Genomic DNA, 23,991 nt, shown 5'->3' on the forward strand with positions numbered 1-23,991 from the left:
ACTCTGAACGTGAATGGGCTTAATGACCCCACCAAAAGGTGCAGGGTTTCAGACTGGATAAAAAAGCAAGACCCATCTATTTGCTGTCTACAAGAGACTCATTTTAGACATAAGGATACCTCCAGCCTGAAAATGAAAGGTTGGAGAACCATTTAACATGCAAATGGTCCTCAAAAGAAAGCAGGGGTAGCCATACTTATATCAGATAAACTAGTTTATCCCGAAGACTGTAGTGAGAGATGAAGAGGGACACTATAACATACTTAAAGGATCTATCCAACAAGAGGACTTAACAATCATCAATATTTATGCCCCGAATGTGGGAGCTGCCAAGTATATCAATCAATTAATAACCAAAGTTAAGATATACTTAGATAATACACTTACACTTGGTGACTTGAATGTAGTGCTTTCTACAATTAACAGATCTTCTAAGCACACCATCTCTCCAAAGAAACAAAAGCTTTAAATGATACACTGGACCAGATGGATTTCACAGATATTTACAGAACTTTACATCCAAATGCAACCGAATACACATTCTTCTCAAGTGCACATGGAACTTTCTCCAGAATAGACCACATACTGGGTCACAAATCAGGTCTTAACTGATACCAAAAGATTGGGATCGTCCCCTGCATATTTTCAGACCATAATGCTTTGTAATTAGAACTAAGTCACAAGAAGAAGTTTGGAAGGATTTCAAACACGTGGAGGTTAAGGACCATCCTGCTAAAAGATAAAAAGGATCAACCAGGAAATTAGAGAGAATTAAAAAGATTCATGGAAACTAATGAGAATGAAGATACAACCATTCAAAATCTTTGGGATACAGCAAAAGCAGTCCTGAGGGGGAAATACATCGCAATACAAGCATCCCTCAAAAAACTGGAAAGAACTCAAATACAAAAGCTAACCTTGCACCTAAAGGAGCTGGAGAAAAAACAGCAAATAGATCCTACACCCAGCAGAAGAAGAGAGTTAAATATTTGAGCAGAACTCAATGAAATAGAGACCAGAAGAACTGTGGAACAGATTAACAAAACCATGAGTTGGTTCTTTGAAAGAATTAATAAGATACATAAACCATTAGCCAGCCTTATTAAAAAGAAGAGAGAAAATGCTCAAATTAATAAAATCATGAATGAGAAAGGAGAGATTACCACTAACACCAAGGAAATACAAACAATTTTAAAAACATATTATGAGCAGCTCTATGCCAATAAATTAGGCAATCTAGAAGAAATGGACAAATTTCTGGAAAACCACAAACTACCAAAACTGGAACAGGAAGAAATAGAAAACCTGAACAGGCCAATAACCAGGGAGGAAATTGAAGCAGTCATCAAAAACCTCCCAAGACACAAAAGTCCAGGGCCAGATGGCTTCCCTCGGGAATTCTATCAAATGTTTAAAGAAGAAACCATACCTATTCTACTAAAGCTTTTCGGAAAGATAGAAAGAGATGGAATACTTCCAAACTCATTCTATGAGGCCAGCATCACCTTAAGTCCAAAAGCAAACAAAGACCTCACCCCACCAAAAAGGAGAGTTATAGACCAATATCCCTGATGAACATGGATGCAAAAATTCTCAACAAGATACTAGCCAATAGGATCCAACAATATATTAAGAAGATTATTCATCATGACCAAGTGGGATTTATCCCTGGGATGCAAGGCTGGTTCAACACCTGTAAAGTAATCAATGTGATTGATCATATCAGTAAAAGCAAAAACGAAAACCATATGATCCTCTCAATAGATGCAGAGAAAGCATTTGACAAAATACAGCATCCATTCCTGATCAAAACTCCTCAGAGTGTACAGATAGAGGGAACATTCCTGAGCATCTTAAAAGCCATCTATGAAAAGCCCACAGCAAATATCATTCTCAGTGGGGAAACACTGGGAGCCTTTCCCCTAAGATCAGGAACAAGACAGGGATGTCCACTCTCACCACTGTTATTCAACATAGTCCTAGAAGTCCTTGCCTCAGCGATCAGGCAACAAAAAGAAATAAAATTCATTCAAATTGGCAAAGGAGAAGTCAAACTCTCCCTCTTTGCAGATGACATGATACTGTACATAGAAAACCCAAAAGACTCCACCCCAGGATTGCCAGAACTCATACAGCAATTCGGCAGTATGGCAGGATACAAAATCAATGCCCAGAAATCAGTGCATTTCTATACACGAACAATGAGACTAGAGAAAGAGAAATTAAGGAGTCAATCCCATTTACAATTGCACCCAAAAACATAAGATACCTATGAATAAACCTAACCAAAGAGGTAAAGGATCTGTACCCTAAAAACTACAGAACATGTCTGAAAGAAATTGAGGAAGACACAAAGAGATGGAAAAATATTCCATGCTCATGTATTGGCAGAATTAATATTGTGAAAATGTCAATGCTACCCAGGGCAATTTACACATATATGCAATCCCTATCAAAATACCATGGACTTTCTTCAGGGAGATAGAACAAATCATCTAAAGATTTGTGTGGAATCAGAAAAGACCCAGAATAGCCAGGGGAATTTTAAAAAAGAAAACCACCATAGCTGGGGGCATCACAATGCCAGATTTCAGGATGTACTACAAAGCTGTGGTCATCAAGACAGTGTGGACTGGCACAGCAACAGACACACAGATCAATGGAACAGAATAGAGAATCCAGAAGTGGACCCTCAACTTTATGGTCAACTAATATTCAACAAAAGAGGAAAGACTATATCCACTGGAAGAAAGACAGTCTCTTCAATAGATGGTGCTGGGAAAATTGGACATCCACATGCAGAAGAATGAAACTAGACCACTCTCTTGTACCAGACACAAAGATAAACTCAAAATGGATGAAATATCTAAATGTGAGACAAGATTCCATCAAAATCCTAGAGGAGAACACAGGCAACACCCTTTCTGAACTCGGCCACAGCAACTTCTTGCAAGATACATCCTTGAAGGCAAGAGAAACAAAAGCAAAACTGAACACTGAAGAGGATATGGAGACAGGGGGACCCTCCTGCACTGTTGGTGGGAATGTGAACTGGTACAGCCACTCTGGAAAACTGTGTGGAGGTTCCTCAAAGAGTTAAAAATAGATTTGCCCTGGACCCAGCAATTGCACTGCTGGGGATTTACCCCAAAGATACAGATGCAGTGAAACGCCAGGACACCTGCGCCCCGATGTTTCTAGCAGCAATGTCCACAATAGCCAAACTGTGGAAGGAGCCTCGGTGTCCATCGAAAGATGATGGATAAAGAAGATGTGGTTTATGTATACAGTGGAATAATACTCAGCCATAGAAATGACAAATACCCACCATTTGCTTCAACATGGAAGGAACTGGAGGGTATGATGCTGAGTGAAATAAGTCAATGGGAGAAGGACAAACATTATATGGTCTCATTCATTTAGGGAATATAAAAAATAGTGAAAGAGAATAAAGGGGAAAGGAGAAAAAATGAGTAGGAAATATCAGAGAGGGAGACAGAACATGAGAGACACCTAACTCTGGGAAACAATAAAGGGGTGGTGGAAAGAGAGGTGGGCGGGGGATGGGGGTGACTGGGTGATGGGCACTGAGGGGGGCACTAGACGGGATGAGCACTGGCTGTTATGCTATATGTTGGCAAATTGAAGTCCAATAAAAATAAATAAATAAATAAATAAATAAATAAATAAATAAATAAATAAAGTTATATATGGAAATCATCTGAGGAACATGTTTGAGATGCAAATTCCTAGGACCCACTCCGAAGTCTGCTTCAGTAGATGTGAAATGAGGCCCGAGAATCTGCATTTTGACAAGATTTTTGGATAATACAGGTGGCTTGAGGACCACACTTTGAGACACAAAGACTTACCGTAATGAGAGGTAAGGAGAGAGAATAAAATGAGAACAACTAATAAGATAAGGATACTAATACGAGGTTACTGAATCAAATAAGACTATGAAACACTTGAGGAAAAGTGAATGATGCACTGCAGTTTCTGAATAACCATTTGCATTTCTCAAGAGAAACTAACCAAGCACATAAAACTAAATTAACGGATGTATTCTAGTTAACATTCAAAATGGGTTCGATTTTATAACCAAAGATCATTACATTTTTAATTATAATGCAATTGAGAACTGCAGAAAACTATTTCACTATGGAGAGTGTTGAATCTTAAATTATAAGCCAAACTTTCAAATTCATCTTTAAAGAGAAATCTGTCTCTCTTCTGATTTGAAATTCACAGGAAAGTTGAGAGACTGAGAAATTTTTAATTGACTTAGCACTTTAAGAATACAGCATACTCATAGGCAACAGAGTAAAAATAAACATCTTTTCAAGATTCCCTAAAGACACTATGGATATGTGGAAATAAAGCAAGACCACCCAAATGGGAACAAGCAAAGACTATTTATTCAGAGCTTGCTATATGGCAAGACAGTCATCACCATACCTATGGTTTCAAAGACTCAAAGGTAGGCAGAGGAATGAAGACATTTCATATTGGAAAATAGGGAAGGCTTTAGGTGTGCCCTAATTGGAAGTGGTTGGCATGGAGAGGCTAGAGGTGGGATAACTACACATGGGACATCCTATGTTATTGATTAGGGGACACAGTTGGCTTTCTCTCATTGGGCCTAAGTTCAAAGTGGCCAGTTATTAATCAAGTCCTGATCACTTGCAGCCAACTGTTAGAGGTTATTGTTGGGCTTCCTGAATTATTACTAAAAATAGCTGACATCCTCCAAATCTAACTCATAACATGCTGGCTTCCTGGGCTGCTTATTGATTTAAAAAAAGGAGGGGCTGGTTTCCTAGGTAGGTTGGGGCAGGTTGTGGGTCAAAGTTCTATTTGTATATATAGTCTGACCATTGTCCATGTGTATATTCACTCTCTCAGATACAAATTTTAGGCTAGGGGGTAGCAGTCTTACTTCAAATTTAATTGTTTTTATCTTGTACAGTGGAGTACTTATAACTAGAATTCACAGAATTTTTAATAATAGTTTTATACGACTTTTAACACTGAAACTTTTCTATTTATGTTATACAATAATATTTACTCATTGGTTATAAGAAAATTAGTGTATCACTGTTTAACCTACTTACTACTCTGACAAATAATATTATAATTCAAGCCATATAAAAACTATTCCTATTCTCTTGAAGATGGGAAAAATTCACCTTATCAATCATGGTATAGGTAAAAACATATGGTGACTTCACTTTAAAAACGGTATCATCCTTCAATTTCTTCACAATAAAGAACTACCTTAGGGGCAGTTTAAATCCTCTCTAGTTGGAAACATCTAAACAGCTTTTGCTAATTCTGCAAAATTTAGTCTGTACAATTTGCTATTTCTGTAGGTGATCTAAAAGGAGAACCTAGTGATACATATTGGTGGCTGAGTCTGAACTCTTCTGGATAAAAAGCAAGTGGAAGTTGGGCCAATGGAGATCTGTGATCAAGCCGATGATACATGGTGCTGTGGATCATTTGATCATTCATGGTCACAGAGAACAGACCACAAGAGTGGATTCAGCTCAAGTGGAGTCAGGCTCTGGGAGAATGGAGTAGCTATTAAGGGAGGCAGTGGGGAGGTCAGGTATGGAGTTCAAAGGCTGTACCAAGACCAGGATATCCCAAGCAATACTATGCACTGGGTGGCCCATTCAGACAGGTTCCAGTGGGAACTTAAGCAATAAATGACAGAGAGCTCCATCGGGCCAGCAGGCGCCACCAATCAGAGTATCTTCATGGCTGTAGGACAGGCTTGAATCCAGGCGCCAGTCCTAGAAAGCAAGTCTCAAAAAAAGAAGACAAAGCACCAGACCAGGGCCTGCAGTCACAGGCCGGAGCATAGGACCAAATTTAGAGAGTGGAAATTTTATCTGGAAGTGTTCAGCTGAAGGAAACAAAGCAATTCTAGCTATCTTCAGGAAAAAGGGATCAATACAGGCCAGTCCTCCTTGGAATATCGTTAGAATGCTGGATGAATGGGCTCAAGGCTGACTTCAAGAGTGACCTGCGGAAGAACACTGTCAAATTTGTCTGCCCAGGAGGCTGCTTCCCCTGCTGTAATGAAGGAGGTGAGGCATCAGAAAGCCTCTACCGCTTCCACAACAGGCTCTTCCCCTCACATTGTTAAAGAGTAAGCACCAGAATGCTTCTGCAATCCATGCAATCAGTACAAACTCACAGCCATCACTACAGTCACACCCTGACCCTCACCAAGGGGTCAAGTGATAGGATCACTGCTACAGAAAGAGCCAGCATCATTTCTATCTTTCTTTCTAGTAGAAAACAGACAAGCAGTGCTCCAAATATCACACAAACGTGTCTAACTGGTGGAAATGGATTCTCACCCAAAACCTCAGTAGGCTTTCCGGCCTCCACCACAATGGAATAAGGGAATAAGTAAATGCTGAGTGCAAAACCTCCAGCCCCATGGAATGGAGAAAGAAATTGCTATTCCTCAGAGTTACAAGCTCTCTGGAGGTCATCCCTAGAGTATCCCAGGTCATCCCTAGAGTATCCCAGGAATGTTGCATAATAGGGAAACTCAAGAAACAATACAGAGTCCTGTAGTAACCCTAATTATGAAGATAGCTACCATTTCCTAAGCATCTATGGGTCACTTTAGGTACACTTTATACACAGGCTCTGCAAATAAGTTCCATAAGGTATATATTATCTCCATTTCACAGGTAAGTAAAGGAGCTCTAATTTAAGTAACTTTCCCAGTTCTACAACTAGTGAATGACAGAGTAGAAACTTGAGGCTGGACTCTGAACCCAAATCCTAGACCCCCTCCTACTAACTTCAGTTAACACAGTTTCCCAGTGTTAATTAAACCACCAATTCCCAAGTCTTGAAAGAGAATTTAATTCTAAGTCCTGCCAACTGTTGGCATCACAGCTACTGAGAAGGCCTCTCCTGGATCAGGACCTGTGTCCAGAACTGGGGTTGCCCCATCTTTCGGGTAAGGAGAGAGCCCAATAGTCCCTCCTGATGGGGTTCAGGCCCCTGCATTCTAACTCCCCTCAGCAAAGAACAGTTGACCCAAGAAGACACACAAAAACAGAAAAATTGGTTCTGCCCTAATGTACAGTTATGCAAAACAGCTGGAACATCATATAAGATGATAGACACCAAAATCATATAATAGAATTAGGAAAATTTTTGAGAAGCAATGAAGAAAGTGGTAAGAGACAATACTGTCCACAATCATTCGACTACTCACACATTCAAAGAGGTCATGACCAAAATATATACAACCATGAACCATATGGGTAAGAAGTGAACAAATTCTGTGGTTGTTGAGTTTGGGGCTAAAATTGAACTACTGGAAATGTGTTCACCAAATGCTGAAATTTAAGAATTTAAGACTACCTTTTAGAATTCAAGAAACTTAAATTTAGGAAATATGAGGAAGTACTATTTCACTAAGTCAAGATTAGACTTGTGGAACTCATTATACCAAGAAAGTGGTAGAAATGGGAAATATAAATTAAGCCCCAAAGGATTTGGAAAAATTTATGAATGACCAAGCCAGAAAAAAGCTACTAAGAAAACCTAAGTTATAACAAGTTTTTGAGATTACTCTCAAACCTTCCTTCTATGGGGAGAGGTTCTGGACAGGATAGAGGTCAGGGCCTGCATGAGAGATGTCCAAGCAGACTGGTGGCCCTACAATGGCCAGAAGATCACCTTCATTCAGAGAGATTACATAAACCAGTGTGTTCATGATAATGGAAGCCAGATTTCTTACTACCGGAAAAGGAAGGTGCAAATTTGGAAAGGGGTAAAACTAGAATGAACTCTATAGTGTATGATTGGAATTGAAGGTAGAAGTATGAGTTATTTTTACTATAGGAAGATATATATGCATTCGTTTGCATTTCTGTTTATACCACATATTTCCTACATCAGAATTCTTCAGTATTCTGAGAAAGCCCGGATATTGTTACATCTCAGTAACAATGAGCACAGCTACTGCTCAGGTATGGATCTCTAACTATCATTTTCCACTCTCTTTCTTGGCATTGCCTGCAAAGGTTGCAGCCATCCCCAATCAGCATCATGGCCACCCTCATGGTGAAGCCCAAAATCATTAAAAAGAGAACCAAGACATTTATCTGGCACCAGTCAGACCTATATGTCAAAATTAAGTGCGACTGGTGGAAACCAGAGGCACTGACAATATGGTGCACAAAAGATTCAAAGGTCAGATCTTGACCCACATCACTGGGTATAGAAGCAACATGAAAACAAAGCACACACTTCTCAGTGGCCTCCGGGAGTTTCCTGTTCATGGTGTCAAGGAGCTTGCCGTGCTGCTGATGTGCAACACACCTTACTGTGTGGAGACTGTTCACAGTATCTCTTCCAAGAACCTCAAACCCATTGTAGAAAGAGCAGCCCAGCTGGCCAGCAAAGTCACCAATCCCAATGCCAGCCTGCATAGCAAAGAAAACAGTTTATGTGCACGTCATATTTGTGTTAATGAAACCACAGAACTAAAAATCTTCATATATACACACACACATACATCACATCACACTCCACTAAAAGAAACCAGGGCTCCTTGGAGAAAGGCTGGTTCCCAAACTGGGGCAGGGAAAGAACAGGATGAGCCTGGAATATTTGTCTTGTGAGCAAGTAAGGAAGTGGTCACAGCATGAAAGGGTTGTGTCAAAGAGACACAGAAGCTAGTTTGAAAGGCCTCACTGGTCAAGTCTGGGACAATTTGAGCATCAAAATGATAGGAATGCACTGAAAAGAATTGGAATCATTACAAATACATATTTGTATTGAGGAAAATGGGTGGAGAGAAAAGAAAGGTCTCCCTTACAGGAGAAGTCAACAAATACAGAAAGAATTATGGAACTACAGACCACAATCTGCAATTCTAACCATAATAATTAAGGCAAGAAACATGAATGCATTCTCAAACTAGAGGGTGGAAGTGCAGTAAGGAATGGGTTTTACAGAGTCTCAAAGTATCTGTCTAAAAAATGCTTATTAATTGCATTAATAAAGGGTGGGGGAAGGAAAAAGGGTGGGAGAAACCTGGGAGACACCATCGTCACCAAGTGATCAAAATTAATAACCACCAGTAATTAAGCAAGTCAACACCATATGCCATGCTATGGGCATAACATGAAGAACACGGACTCATTGCTTCTGCGATATTCTAACCAAAATACAGAACCTGGGTCTAGTCATGAGGAAACATCAGCGAAACCCAAACTGAGTAACATTTCACAAAACAGCTGGCTTCTACTCTTTAAAAATATAGATATCATGGAAGTCATAGGAAGACTGAGATACTATGCAGATTCAAACAGACTAAAGAGAGATGATCACTAAAAGCATACATGATTTGGACCTCGGATCCTTTTGCTTAGAGAGAATGTTGCCAGGACAACTGGCAAGTCTTGAGTAGGGTCTCTAGATGAGGGATCTAGAAGAATTCTTTGTACTACTTTTGCAATTCTTCTGCAAGTTTAAAATAACCCCCAAATAAAAAATGTTTTATTAAAAGCTCCTTGGTTTTTAAATACCTACAAGCTTTTGTTTTTTTAAAAAAAAAGTCAAACACAAAGTTAGAAGATAAATGACAAACTGAGGATTGGGGGGGATAAAGGATAGGAAATAGACATTAGGAGGAACACAACTGCTCCTAAGTGTATTACTTGGGATCATCCGATTGCATGGGAATGCTGTGTATGACGAATGAGGATTCTAACCCAGTGTGATGACTGTCCCAGATTTAAAATGGGCCATCTTTCCTGACACACAGGGCTCTGAAATTGTGTCACTAGATCTGGAGTCACCTTCAAGAGCTATGGAGCTCAGTCTTCTTCTTGCTCTACCATATTGCCAACAGTTGCTGAACACAGCTCCATGACCTACGCCCCAGGAGTTTCATGAAGAATAGATGATAATATTAAAAGGGGAGAGGGGAAGGAAGTGGTATTTACACAGTCCAAGTGTGTAAAGGGATACATATACAGGACCCACTTTATGTGCCTTCCAGGTTTGCTTGCCCTCACACCCTTCTCAAGCCATCAGGCACCAGGGCCTCATCTCCTACCACAGCACCACACTCAGTCTCCGAGTCCCCCGGAGGGAGGACAAGGCTTTAACCCAGCCATCACGGTGTCTTCTGCAGAGGGCCCGCAAGGGCTCTGGCACCCAGATCTAACCAAGGGTCCACGGCTGTGTTGCAGAGAAGATCTCCCTAACCCGGCAACCACCAGAAGAGGCCAGGTAACACAACCCCTCAGTCCAGTGGCATTGACACTTCATGGGTAAACTTTAATGGAAAAGGACTCCAGATGACTCCAAAGCATGGTGGTTCCACACAGCCCATCTGGAAGACACAGCTCTCGCCTGGTGGTCATAAGCTGTGACCAGCTGGGTAACACCAGCCAGCATTTGCTTTCCCTCAGTCCTGCTGGGAGTATACCTCTGCTAAATCCTCAGGGTGCAAACTCTGGCTCAGGCTCCATTTTCTAGGAAATATATTAAGATACTTTTTTTTTTAAGTTTCTTCACAGTACTTCTACAAGCCTTTGACTTGCTGATGTAGGTCATGGGTTTACAACAATGTTGTGTGTTGCAACCCAATTTTAACACAGAACCCTTTTTTGGAGAACATCTTGCAGAAACACAGCTCTATAGAGTGAACATCTGGGGAAAGCCATTGTTGTAGACATCCCTTATAAAAACTCATTACACAAATTTGTCTTCTGGGACCTAGGTTGCAAAATCAATGACAAGATAAGGCCTCTCTAGAGGGTCAGAGGATGTGAATATACTTCCTAAATGACAATTACATACTCACAACATAGAAATCCCTACCATATGACAAACAAAAGTCAGCCTTTATACACCACTTGAAGGTAGAGGCATTATTGTCATCTCTGTTCTACAAGTAAGAAGATAGAGAGCTTGTAAGATGCCCACAATGACACAGCCAGGGAATAGCAAGTGCAGGATGTGACCCCCGAGCCTGCATGCTAACCACTACATCATCCCTAGATCATGATTAGTTCAAACCCTGCACTCACCCCTCATGAGGAAATAAGACTCATGATGAAGAGATCAATCCTATCAGCCTCATCACTGCACAATTCTGAAATGATCATGCTAAATCATGACCTACACACACACATCCATTTTCTGAAACTCTCTGTATTCCCTTAGCTATAGTAGATGAAATAATATGTGTTTCAATATGTAAATCCTTGTGCAGGATTATAGGAGAAACAATGAGATATTCTGATATGTGTATTTCCTCCTTATGAACGTCTGCTTTTGAGAAGACATCAGAAGCCAGGCTGTATGGGAAGGACAAAAAAATGTGACAAGAAAATGAAAGGTAAGGTGCTAAACTCTATTATAATATACACTTACCTCTGCCAATTTCATATCTAAAGGCAATAAGGGAAATGAGGGATTTATCTTGAAGATGAAGACATTCAAAAGTGTAGAAAACAGGATAATTTTTTATATGTGGGGCAATTCTAGGGACATCTTGCATCCTTAGGCTCTGCCCACCACACACTAGTAGTGCTTTGCAAAAAGACTGCACCCCCAGATTTTGGAAATATCCCCTCTGAGAATCACTAATCTAAAAGCCTTCATCTGAAAACGGGGCATCCTCCTGAATTTCAGCATGCATCCACCTGGACCACTGTGGAAGTTGGGTTCACTGGCAAGGTTTCGGAGTTCTTTTCAGGTAGATGTGGGGAGACGGTTATTATAAATAAATCTGTACAATGAATGTAAAATGAAAAGCTGGTGGATTATATGCAATCTCACACCAACCATCACTATCACTGAGATAATTAAAGGGAAGTCACCATGCAAAACAGTATAAAAGGTCCTCAAAAAATTAAAAACAGAACTACGATATGATCCAGCATTCCCACTTCTGGGAAATGAAAACAGAATCCTACAGCAATAGCTGCACCCCATGTTCATGACTGTGCATTATGCATACTAGCCCAGAAATTGAGATAACCTAGCTGTCAATGGTTGAATGGGTAAAGAAAATGTAATTCATATAATATACACATATGTATATTATACATATATACATACATACACACAATTGTATCCCATTCACCCATAAGAAGGAAATCCTGCCACGTGCAAAATTAATGGACCTTGAAGGTATTGTCCTGAGTGAAACAAGACAGATACAGAAAGACAGATACTATATGATCTCATTTATGTACAGAATCTTAAAAAGCTGAACACCTAGAAACGGAATAGAGTTAGTAGTTACCAGGGGCTGGGGGAGAACAGTGTTGGCCAAAGGATACAAACCTCCAGCTATGAAATAAGTTCTGGGGATCTAACATACTGCATGGTGATTATACTTAATACTGTGTCATATACTTGAAAGTTGCTAAGGGAGTAGGTCTTAAATGTTCTCCCCACAAAAAAGAAATTGTGATTCTGTGATACAGGTTAGCTAACACTCCTGATAGAAACATCTGCAGCATATAAGCAGATCAAATGAACATGTACACCTTAAACTTACACAGTGTTGTAGGTCAATTATATCTAAATAAAGCTGAAGATTTTTAATTAAACAAATTGAAGAGAGGCTAGTAATTTTTTAAGGTCTCATCTATAGGCCATCTCTAGACTTGTATTTTCTCAATCATTTTTTGACACAAAGAGAGGTAGACATGGTCATCACCAAGATGAGGAAGGAACTCAAAAAGAAACACTCAATCAGGGTCACCTAGCAGGGGTGTACTGAAGGTGAGATTTTAAACCCAAATTATAATCTTTTTATAGCATCACACTGCTGTCTTTCAAGAAGTGTCATATCCATGGTCATTAACCTGCTAGAAGTTGCTTTGAAGCCCTTGCCTGAACCTACGGTAGAGTTTAGAACAAAGAGCTACAGTTATTTCTCAGAAAATTTGTTAGATCATCTAAGATGACAAAACCATTTTTTTAAGATTTTATTTATTATTCATGAGAGACACAGAGAGAGAGAGGCAGAGACACAGGCAGAGGGAGAAGCAGGCTCCATGCAGGGAGCCCGATGTGGGACTCGATCCCTGAATTCCAGGATCATGCCCTGATCATGAAAGCAGAGCTTAACCGCTGAGCCATCCAGGCATCCCAACAAAACCATTTTATTATTCTCAAATAATAAAAAAAAAAAATCGCTGTTTGCACAAGACTATTATTTAAACAGGCTTTTTGGCTCCATGGTCCACAGACAGTGGTTTGGTTCACCTTGGGTAATCTCCTGATGTTAAATGGCAAGAACTGGGGTAAGATTTTCAAACAGTGCGTGGAAGTGTGGGGTCAGACTGTTCCCTTTCTCAGGATCTGGATGATCTTGATTTTTCCTCCAGTTTCTTGTAGACTTTTTGCAGCATAAACATCTGATCAGTGTGAGCTTTTGATTGTTCAGCCCTTTGATGGTTATCACACCCAGACCACCCAGTCTCCGTGCAGGCCCTGTGGCTAATACAAACTATACATGCCTACCTGCACACTGTCCTGTCCAAAGTCATGTCAGGGAGAGAAGATAAGGAAGTTACGTGGACTGGAACTCTCCTACCCAGCTGGTAAGGATATAAGCAGGTACAACCCACTATACATTTTGCAGTTTAGAAGTACCTACTAAAGCCAAACACACATACACCTAGGACTCCTGAGTGGGTCTGCAACAAAAATGAGTGGATTTATGGGGTGGGTGGTGGGGTTGGTTAAGCATCTGCCTGCAGCTCAGGTCACAATCCCAGGGTCCTGGGATAGATCCCTGCATCAGGCTCCTTGCTCAATGAGGAGTCTGTTTCTCCCTCTGCTTGCACTGTCTTGAAAAAATAAAATCCTAAAAAAAATGAGTGTGTTTGAACACTAAAAGACTTGAGTATCATTAACCCAATACTGGAAACCAAAATATTCATAAGTAAAAAAAAAAATTATGATATATTTATATAATAGGATATGAGAGCAATAAAAGAAACTAATAGTACTTTCAACAACATGAAGGAATATCAGATAGGATGTTGAGTGGAAGAAGCTACACACAAAAGACTATACACTATAGAATTCCATATATATGTTTTTGAAAAGCCTAAGTGAATCTATAGTGATAAAAATCTAAATAGTAGATACTTTAAGAGGGATATTACCAGTGGGCACAAGGGAATTTCCTGGAGCATTAGAAATGATCTCAGGGGTCATTATAGTGTTACATACACATGTAAAAAAATTAATTTAATGGATATGAAACTTAAATGATATGTACATATTACCATATGTAAGTTCCAGTACAACTTTAAAGACTTCAATAGCTGTGTCACATCTAGCTTAGAGCCATCATGAGGCAGAGGGAGGAGAGCTGTCAGGAACCCAGCTCAAGAACTGTGAATGCAAACGATGGCGAGAGCACCCCGTGGCCAAGGGAGAGCTTGAAGGCCTCCAACTAAAAGGCAAACTCGAGCTGGGTCTACAAGGCTAGACACTATTGGAACTAGCAGAAACACTATAGTTTTCACAAACCACTGAATATTCATTGACCCCACTATAGGAATCTTCCTGGGATATCAGGGTTCGGTTAATGTGGAAGGCTTGAAAGTCTCTAAGTTCTTCTGATCCCTCTTCCTATGGTTTCCCAAACTGTAGTGTACAACTCAGTCATGGGATGGCAGGGAGGTTAAAATTCCAGCTCCCAGTTTCCTAATTTGAGGAGTCTGACCAGGATGGAACCTAAGACCCTGCCCTTTTTTAACATGCCCTCTCGGACTTGCTAAAAGTAAAAATAAAATAAGCAGCAGCACTGGTCACACTTTGAGAAATGTTTTCTAACTGCCGCAAACTAGCCCCAAGCCATCCTGACCCAATTCTGGAAACTCCCACTCATCAGTTCTGAACTATCTTCACTGAAACTAATGAACTACGATTTATCTTTATGAGACGGTCTCATCAGAAGGAACAACGCTTCTGGCCATGTGCCAGGAAGAAAGATGAAACCGATGCCTTTGGTTGAAAGTTATGGCTGAGATAGCTTGAAGACAGTTCCGGCACTGGATGCACAAAAACAGACAAAGGCGTGTAGGAACCCAGCCATCTTGGCTATGCCTTTCACGCCCTTGTCATCCCGACCCAGGAAGCATATTCTAAACTCTGTACAAGAAGGTGTGACTCATATAAGACCTATTTTTAGGACTGTTTCCTAAACTGCCAACCACACCTGATTTTTCTGGGGTTTTTTGTTTGTTTGTTTGTTTTCTCCAATTATTCCTGTGTTGTATCTCATCCCTCCTCTGTTCTCCACCTGCCCTGTTCAGACCTCTCTGGCCAGATCCTTGTCAAAATACTTCAATATGAAACATCTTGTTGCTCCTGGCTCTGTCATTGGCCCTCATTCCTGATGCATGTTTCCCCTGCTCCTCTCTACCTGGGCATGCTCATGACGACACCCAAGACTCGAGGACTTCTTTACCACAGGCTACCCACCACCCCCCAGGAGCACTTCTACCTGGATGGGCCTGGGTGGAACACAATGCGGTTGGACTCATTTGCATTTAGACAAAATATTCCTAAAAGTTTATGACCACCAAAGTACATGGATAAAGTGAAAACACACATGCAAGAGCAATCATGGGTATCCAGGGAGATATTACAGAAGAGTTCCTCACTTTGCTAAGTTTGAACTCTTTGCATCTCTAAGTATTTGAATAATTGTAAATAAGGTTACACACTTTCACCAAAAAAGATGACTAGTCAACATATCAACATAAAATCAAAGAAAGCTCTTTGTCACTGTGCCTAAAGAATACACATTGACTTGTGCATAAAGAGCCCAATTCCTGTGTCAACTAGAGATGGTCACACTAACCTAAGAATATTGGGGCACCTGGGTGGCTCAGTCAGTTAAGCACCTGACTCTTGGTTTCAGCTCAGGTCATGATCTCAGGATCCTGAAATCAAGCTTCACATCAGGCTCCACACTCAACAGGGAGTCTGATTGGGATTCTCATTCTCTCTCTCTCTCTCTTCCCTCTGCCCTTCTTCCTGTTCACTTGCTCTAAAATAAATAAATCAAAAAATAAAGTGAAATACATCATATAGGGCTGAGCTCAGTATCAAGCAGCTGGCTCACTAAAGGAGGAGGCCTAGTTAGCCACTCACAAACAGGTGAGGCAACAACGCAGGTGCCATGAGACAAGACAAGCCTCCCTTCTGCCCTAACCATGCAGACGTCCAGGTCCTATGCTGGGTGCCCTCCACAGGGTATGCTCCTAAGCAACGTATGTTCCCACAGGGTTTCCAGAGGGCAGGGCCGCGAGGAGCCTTCTAGGAGAGCTAGAGGCTGAAAGGTGGAATGTGAGCAAAAAGTAGAATTAAAAGGTTTGTGTTTATACTGCCCCCTCCCCATGTAAGGTAGAATCAGTAACCTCATTGCCGGGACGCTTTTCTTGACCTACCTGTAAAATCCAGCAGATATGCAAAGAGGAATAAGAAGGTCCAAGAACCAAAGATTCAAGCCTAAAGAAAATGAAGCCCTCATCAGCCAAGAATGTTCACCAGAAGGAAGCAGTTTAGTAAGGAGTGTGTTATTCTTACTCGGGCAACAATCTGGTGACTACCAAAGACACTTTGGGGAGACAGCAAGCCTTGAACAAGGCAGCACCTTGACCGCCTTTGGGCCTGCAGTCTAACAGCAGACATGAAATTCACAATCTATGTAAGCATATTTGATGGAAAAAATGCTAGTTATTACACCTATATTTTTTATTTAAATTCAATTAACATAGTGTATCATTAGTTTCAGAGGTAGAGGTCAGTGATTCATCAGTCTTCTATAACACCCAGTGCCCACCACATCACGTGCCCCCCTTAATGCCCATCACCTACCTGCCTCATCTCCCACCCCCTCCCTTCCAGGGACCCTAAAGTTATTCCCTATAGTTAAGAGTCTTACAGTTTGTCTCTCTCTCACTGCATCTTATTTTTCCCTCCCTTCTCCTACGATCCTGTTTTCTTAAATTCCATGTGACTGAGATCATGTAATTGTCCTTCTCTGACTTCTTTTGCTTAGTGTAAATACTCTAGAGTTCTATCCACACCTATGTAAATGGCAAGATTTCATTTTTCTGACAGCTGAGTAATATTCCACTGTGTATATATAGATCACGTCTTTATCTGTTCCTGTTGATAGACATCTAGGCTCTTTCCATAGTTCAGCTACTGTGGACATTGCTGCTATGAACACTGGGGTGCAGGTACCCCCTTTGGATCACTACATCTGTACCTTTGGGATAAATACCCAATAGTGCAATTGCTCTATTTTTAACTTCTCAAGGACCCTCCACACTGTTCTCCAGAGTGACTGCACCAGTTCACATTCCTACCAACAGTGCAAGAGGGTTCCCCTCTCTCCACATCCTCGCCAACATCTGACATTTCCTGAATGGTTACTTTTAGCCATTCGGATTGGTGTGAGGTGGTATCTCATTGTGGTTTTGATCTGTATTTCCCTGATGATGAGTGATGTGGAGCATTTTTTCATGTGTCTATTCGCCACGTGCATGTCTTCTTTGGAGAAAGGTCTGTTCATCTCTTCTGCCCATTTCATACTGGATTATTTGTGTGGAGTTTGAGAAGTTCTTCATAGATTTTGGATACCAGTCTTTTATCCTATAAGACATTTGCAAATACCTTCTCCCATTCTGTCAGTTTTCTTTTGGTTTTGTCACTGTTTCCTTTGCTGTGCAGAAGCTTTTTATCTTGACGAAGTTCTAATAGTTCATTTTTGCCTTTGTCTCCCTTGCCTTTGGAGATGTGTCTAGCAAGAAATTGTTGTGGCTGAGGTCAAAAGGTTCTTGCCTATGTTCTCTAGGATTTTGATGGATTCTTGTCTCACATTTAGATCTTTCAACCATTTTGAATTTATTTTTGTGTGTGGTGTAAGAACGTGTATGGTCCAATTTCCCCAACACCATTTGTTGAAGAGACTTTTAAGATTTTATTTATTCATGAAAGAGAGAGAGAAGCAGAGACACAGGCAGAGGGAGCCCCACAGGGAGCCTGACTCGGAACTCAATCCTAGGACCCCGGCGTCATGACCTCAGCCAAAGGCAGATGGTCAACTACTGAGCCACCCAGGGGCCCCTCAAGAGACTTTTTCCCATTGGATATTCTTTCCTGCTTTGTTGAATATTAGTTAACCATAGAGTTGAGTGTCCATTTCTGGATTCTCTGTCGTGTTCCATTGATCTAGGTGACTATTTGGGGGCCAGTACCATACTGTCTTATTGATTACAGCTTTGCAATAGAGCTTGAAGTCCAGGATTGTGATGCCACCAGCTTTAGTTTTCCTTTTCCCACATTCCACTAGCTATTCTGGGTCTTTTCTGGTTCCATACAAATTTTACAATTATTTATTCCAGCTCTGTGAAAAAAGTTGATAGCATTTTGATAGGGATTGCATTGAATGTATAGATTGCTCTAGGTAGCATAGACATTTTAACAATATTTGTTCTTCCAATCCATGAGCATGGAACGTTGTTCCATTTCTTTGTGTCTTCCTCAATTTCTTTCATGAGTATTATATGGTTTTCTGAATACAGACCCTTTGCCGCTTTGGTTAGGTTTATTCTTAGGTAGCTTATGGTTTCTGGTGCAATTTTAAATGGGAGCAACTCCTTAATTTCTTTTTCTTCAGTCTCATTGTTAGTATATAGACATGCAACTGATTTCTGTGCATTGATTTTATATCCTGCCACTTTGCTGAATTCCTATAGGAGTATTCAATATTCAATATTGAATTCAATATTGGAGTGGAGTCTTTTGGGTTTTCCACATAGAGTATCATGTCATCTTTGAAGAGTGAGAGTTTAACTTCTTTGCCAATTCAGATGCCTATACCTATATTTTTAGTCACAAAGACTGAGAGGACTGCTAGAATCAAAGTTGATTCTATCTAGAAAGACTTGACAAAGGTCAAATTCATTTAACTGAAAAAAAAAAAAAAACTCTGGTAGAATAGGAGTTTTGCCATCACAAGGGTAGATGGGGTGGGGCTCAGTTAAGTGTCCAACTCTTGGTTTTGGCTGAGGTCAGGATTTCACGGGTTGTGAGATTAAGCCCCTGCAGTGGGCTCCATGTTCAGCAGGAGCCTGCTTGAAGATGGCCTCCCTCTACCCCTCTCCTCATACACATATGCACATTCTCCCTCTCAAGTATTTTTTAAAAGGGGAAGATGGGTGCTGGGTTAAACAAGAAATTATAAGGTGCAAAACAATCAGCAGTGTGCTTACAAGTAGGAAGGCTATTAGGGTCCCCTATTAGGTCCATGTTAGGGTCCTCAGCACCTATTCTAAGAAAATAAGACTCCAAATGATGCTTGGAAGAGCCAAGTCTCACTTCTGAGAGCAGGCCCAATTGGAATGGAGACAGCTAAGAGCAAGCTGGGCAAGAATGAAAATCAAGGGTATCACAGCTTCATGCTAACTGTTCTTGGTTACCTGTGAAGGGGCACAAGATCCCTAGCCAGTGTCCCACTATCGTCATCCCCTTCCTGTCACTGCCCCAACTCAAGCATCTACTGGAGCTTCAAGATTAGCCTTTCCAGGATATTTAAATGTGCCTTCACTGCCCCACTGCCAAGGCATCAAATTTTGTCTCTCACTCCACCCTACATAGGGCCTCCTCCCTTCCAGCCAGGGAAAGCTCTCCCAAGCAAGTCTTGATCATTTTCATTCTTTGGAGTCAAGTGGACTGGAATTTCATTAACTTCAATACATGCTCTTTTAGTTTCAGCTTTAAATAAAGATTTTGTAAAAAAAAAAATCTTTGTAAATTAATAAAGCTTAAATATTTAACAACACACAGTAAAGCATTTAACACAGTGATTGTCTAACAAGATTTGGTTTTTGTTTTTGTTTTTGTTTTTTTTAACCAACTGGCTTTTCCAAGGATCTCTCTTGTCAGCCATCTTCCAGCCTAGAATTACCATTTCCACCATCTATTCCACATAACCGAGCCTGAGCTTTCCTGTGAGAGATATGTGCACTGGCAAAGTCTTTCTTCATCATACCAATTCTACAACCCTATCCAAGAACCTCAGAATGTTTACACAGTAAATTCTCAGGAACTACTTGGATGATTTTAATGATAGATATGGGAAAATCTGGTGAAAATGCTGCAGGATAGTAACAACTACCTGTTATACTAACTGTAAAAGAAGGATTTAGACATTTTAACAAACGACCTACACTTGGGTGACCTTTAGTCATACTTTCCCAAATAACACAAGAACGAAACATCCCTTTTGCTAAATTACAGGAGTTAAGATCTATTAGGATAATTATACCATAACAAATGCCAGAAATAAGCTATTATCTTGATTTAATTTTACAGATGCTTTCCGAAGTATATACTCTGACCTTGGGGGGGGGGGAAGGAAGAGAAGGTATTAATATTGCTCAGATTTTACTAATCCATGAACCTCCAAGGAAAAAAGCCCTGAGTTTATCCTATAATGGCAAGTGGCCACCTTTTCTGTGAACATGAAAGAAATTCAATTTCTCTAGACACTTTTTTTCCTCTGCTACCAGTGAGCTCCAGGGACTGGTAAACTCCTAAAGGAAAACCATAAAAAAAAAAAGCCATAATCCAGAGAAAACAAAATTCAGCTAGTTAAACTATCACCAATAAGAAGCATAAACAGGAACAATTTTCAATTGCTTGAAATCAAAAGCTCAATTTTAAAAAGCTTCAAAACAAGAGTTTACTGTTTCCTGGACATCTGCAGTTGAAAATACACACACACACACACACACACACACACACACAGTCCTGGAAACTGCTGTGGTTTACTTCATACTGAGTGATTTCCAGGTGTGAATGGGGATACTAGAGCATAATAAAAAATGAAAAGAGCATAAACCAAAGGCTTTTCAGGGCCATATTTACATACACCTTTCTGGTAATTCTCTGCACATAAATGTAGCATGTGGCACTCTGTGCTGCTTGAGAGAAGCCTTATGCTGGGGACAGTTTCAGGCAGATTTACCTCTGATAAGTTCCATCCAAAATTTCCATCTCAGAGACCCTTGGGAGAAAGGCCTGGCTTAATATTATTTGTCATTGTCCTTCTGTCTGGAGCAGCAGAGTAAAAGCCTTTGATGGTGAGTGCCATAGCTTTAGGAGCAGAACTGCCAGGCAGCTGTGTATGCTTCCCAGACTGTGGAACAAGCAATAAAAAGAAAAAAGTAAGAAGAGAATTGCCAACTTCTTGCAACATGGAGCCATAACTGTAAGAGCCAAGCTGGTCATTTTTCCACCCAGCCAGCCCCAAAGTTGGCATCTGACATCAGTGTGGAGAATGACATCAGAGAGTCTCCGATCACCTGCTTGACTGACAGTCTTGCTCAAAAAAATGCCAGGGAAGCCAGAGATGCAAGAAAAGAGGGAGGAGGGAAATAATTTTGTTCAAAAGGCCCTCAACTAGTTTAGTTTTTAGAGACCACTACTTCAACCAACTGAATAAAGTCAGACTTACAGAACAACATGGGGGAGGAAAAGTATTTTCAGGAGGAAAATAAGACTAGCAAATTGAAGTTTGAGTGTATCTGCTAAAAATCCTAATCTAAAAGCCAACAAACTGACTTTAGTTAGTGTAACAGACTAAATGTTTCTGGCCTTCCAAAATTCATATTTTAAAGTCCTAATCCCCGGTGTATGGGTATTTGAAGGAATTAAGGTTACATGAGGTCATATGGCTAGACCCCGGTTCAATAGGATTAGTATCTTTACAAGAAGAGACACCAAAGAAAGAGCAAGCTTGCACTCTCCAGTGTGCATAAGTGGAGGAAAGACCATGTGAAGACAAAGCCACCATCTATGAGACAGGAACAAAGTTCTTACCAAAAACCAATCCCAAAAGAACCTTGATCTTGGACTTACCAGCCTCTAGAACTGTGAGAAAATAAATTTAAGCCACACAGTTGGTAGCATTTTGTTATGGCAGTCCATCTAAGCAGACTAACTCCAGCCAAAAGAAACAAAGGGCTCACAGAACTGACTAGAAAATGGAGAACCAGCTCAGAAACTGGATCCAAGGATCCAAGTCAGTTCCAAAGAAGGAAGAATCACAACTGAGCACTGGTCAGGATGCCACTGCTGGGATATGGAAATTCCAGCTGTTTCTAAGTCGCAGGAGAATGTGTCCAATTATCTAAGCCTAAGCCATGTGTGGCTCCTAGTTATACCAAGAGGGGGAAAAATACATCTTGTCTTCTCCGTTTCCATAATGGCAGGCAGGTGTATTATCCCAAGACTTCACAATGGGGTCAGGTCTAGGACTCAAAAGAAAGTCAGGATGTTTCTATGAAGGGATAATGGATGCTAGGTAGTCTAAGAATTTTTAATGTACACTATGCTAAATAACTTCACAAATTCCTGATGGGCTCACCTTTCTCCTAGGATGCATGTCACGTCTGAGAGGGATTTCTAAGGCTATAGATTTAGAGATAGTGACTCCTAGAGGAGCACCTGCCCGCCTCCTGGTAGAGCTTCAAGGTGAAACTTCTGAGCTCTAGGTCTGCACACCACCTGTCCCTGTATCTAATTTTCTGAGTGAGGACCACATGGTACTTGGAGGTCCTTCATCAATATGTTGATGCTAAAAAGAAATGTCATTGACTACTAAATACAATCATCCACTCATCAATTCCATGGTCCCCAGCACATCAAAATACCTTCTGATGGCCCAATTACAATGTTTATCAAACAATGATGTAGCACTGTTTCTGCAAGGAGTTTTATTCCTAGAAGGGCTTTCCCACCACCCCCACTGAGAGATGGAGACAGAAAAAGACATATAGACACAGGGCAACATATACAAGTCTATCCCTGGACAGAGATAGAAGCAGAAAGAAACTGAAGGAAACAGAGAAAAGAGAGCCTGAGCAGATAGAAATAACTGGAAGAGAACAAAAGTGGGAAAAATAGGCATCATCATAACTCACCTAGAATGTTATAAGTGAATAAATGCTCCTAGAAGACAAAGAGGGCTCTAGATGATCTTTCTTACACACACTAGACTCTAAGTCTCAAGAGTCTGAGCGATTTGGGCCACCATTTCCTCCACTCTCCTCCCATCCTGCCCACAGCCCCCAATGTCACTCAGCCAAGGGAATGGTAGTGGGGAGAAGACAAACTCAAGGCTTTGCTAAGTGATGCCCTATATGAGACATCAAAATATTTGGTTGCCAGACCCTGATTTTCTGCAATATAAGGACACAAATAGACAAACCAGACTAGAATGTCAGGTTCTGACCTTCTGCTGAACAAGTTCCAAAGAAACACTTTGTTCCAGAGTTTTTCCTCCTAGATTATGTGGGTTATTCTATAGGGCATTTCTGCCCAAAAATCACAGCTTATTTATTCTTTAAAATAGTCTGTAAAGTCAAAAGATCCGTAGTCAGAAAGCAAGTAATAACGTAGTGGAGATGGAGGTCCCATCCTGCAGAACCTTTGAAAACAGGAAGACCTATAAGCTACATAAAGCAGTAAAACCACCAGAGTATAAATAAGCAACATGTGAACAAGTAGGAAATTAGTATGAACGAGGTGCCCCACTGCCTGTGAATGTGGGAATGGCCTGGATTAAGGTCTTAAGTGTGCCACTTGTCCTCACCAAGTAAGGACTTTTGTGGGCCTTAATGTCCTCACCTGTTCAATGAGGCCTGGGTTACAGGACCAGTACGAGGGCATCCAGCCCAGAGAGGAGGGCACTTAAAGTTTTTAATGCATTGAGTAAACAGAGTGATGAGGAGTTAGGGACAGCTTCTCAAAAGAGACGGGGAGATTCTCAACCTGCTTCTCAGATCTTTGGACTCAGACTAGAATATTCCACCTGTTTTCCTGGAGCTTCCACTTAACGATGGCAGGTAAGAACTTCTCAGACCTCCTATCAGCCTCATA

The sequence above is a fragment of the Vulpes lagopus genome, chromosome 9 (genome assembly GCF_018345385.1).
Source record: "Vulpes lagopus strain Blue_001 chromosome 9, ASM1834538v1, whole genome shotgun sequence".
In the NCBI taxonomy this organism is placed as follows: Eukaryota; Metazoa; Chordata; class Mammalia; order Carnivora; family Canidae; genus Vulpes; species Vulpes lagopus.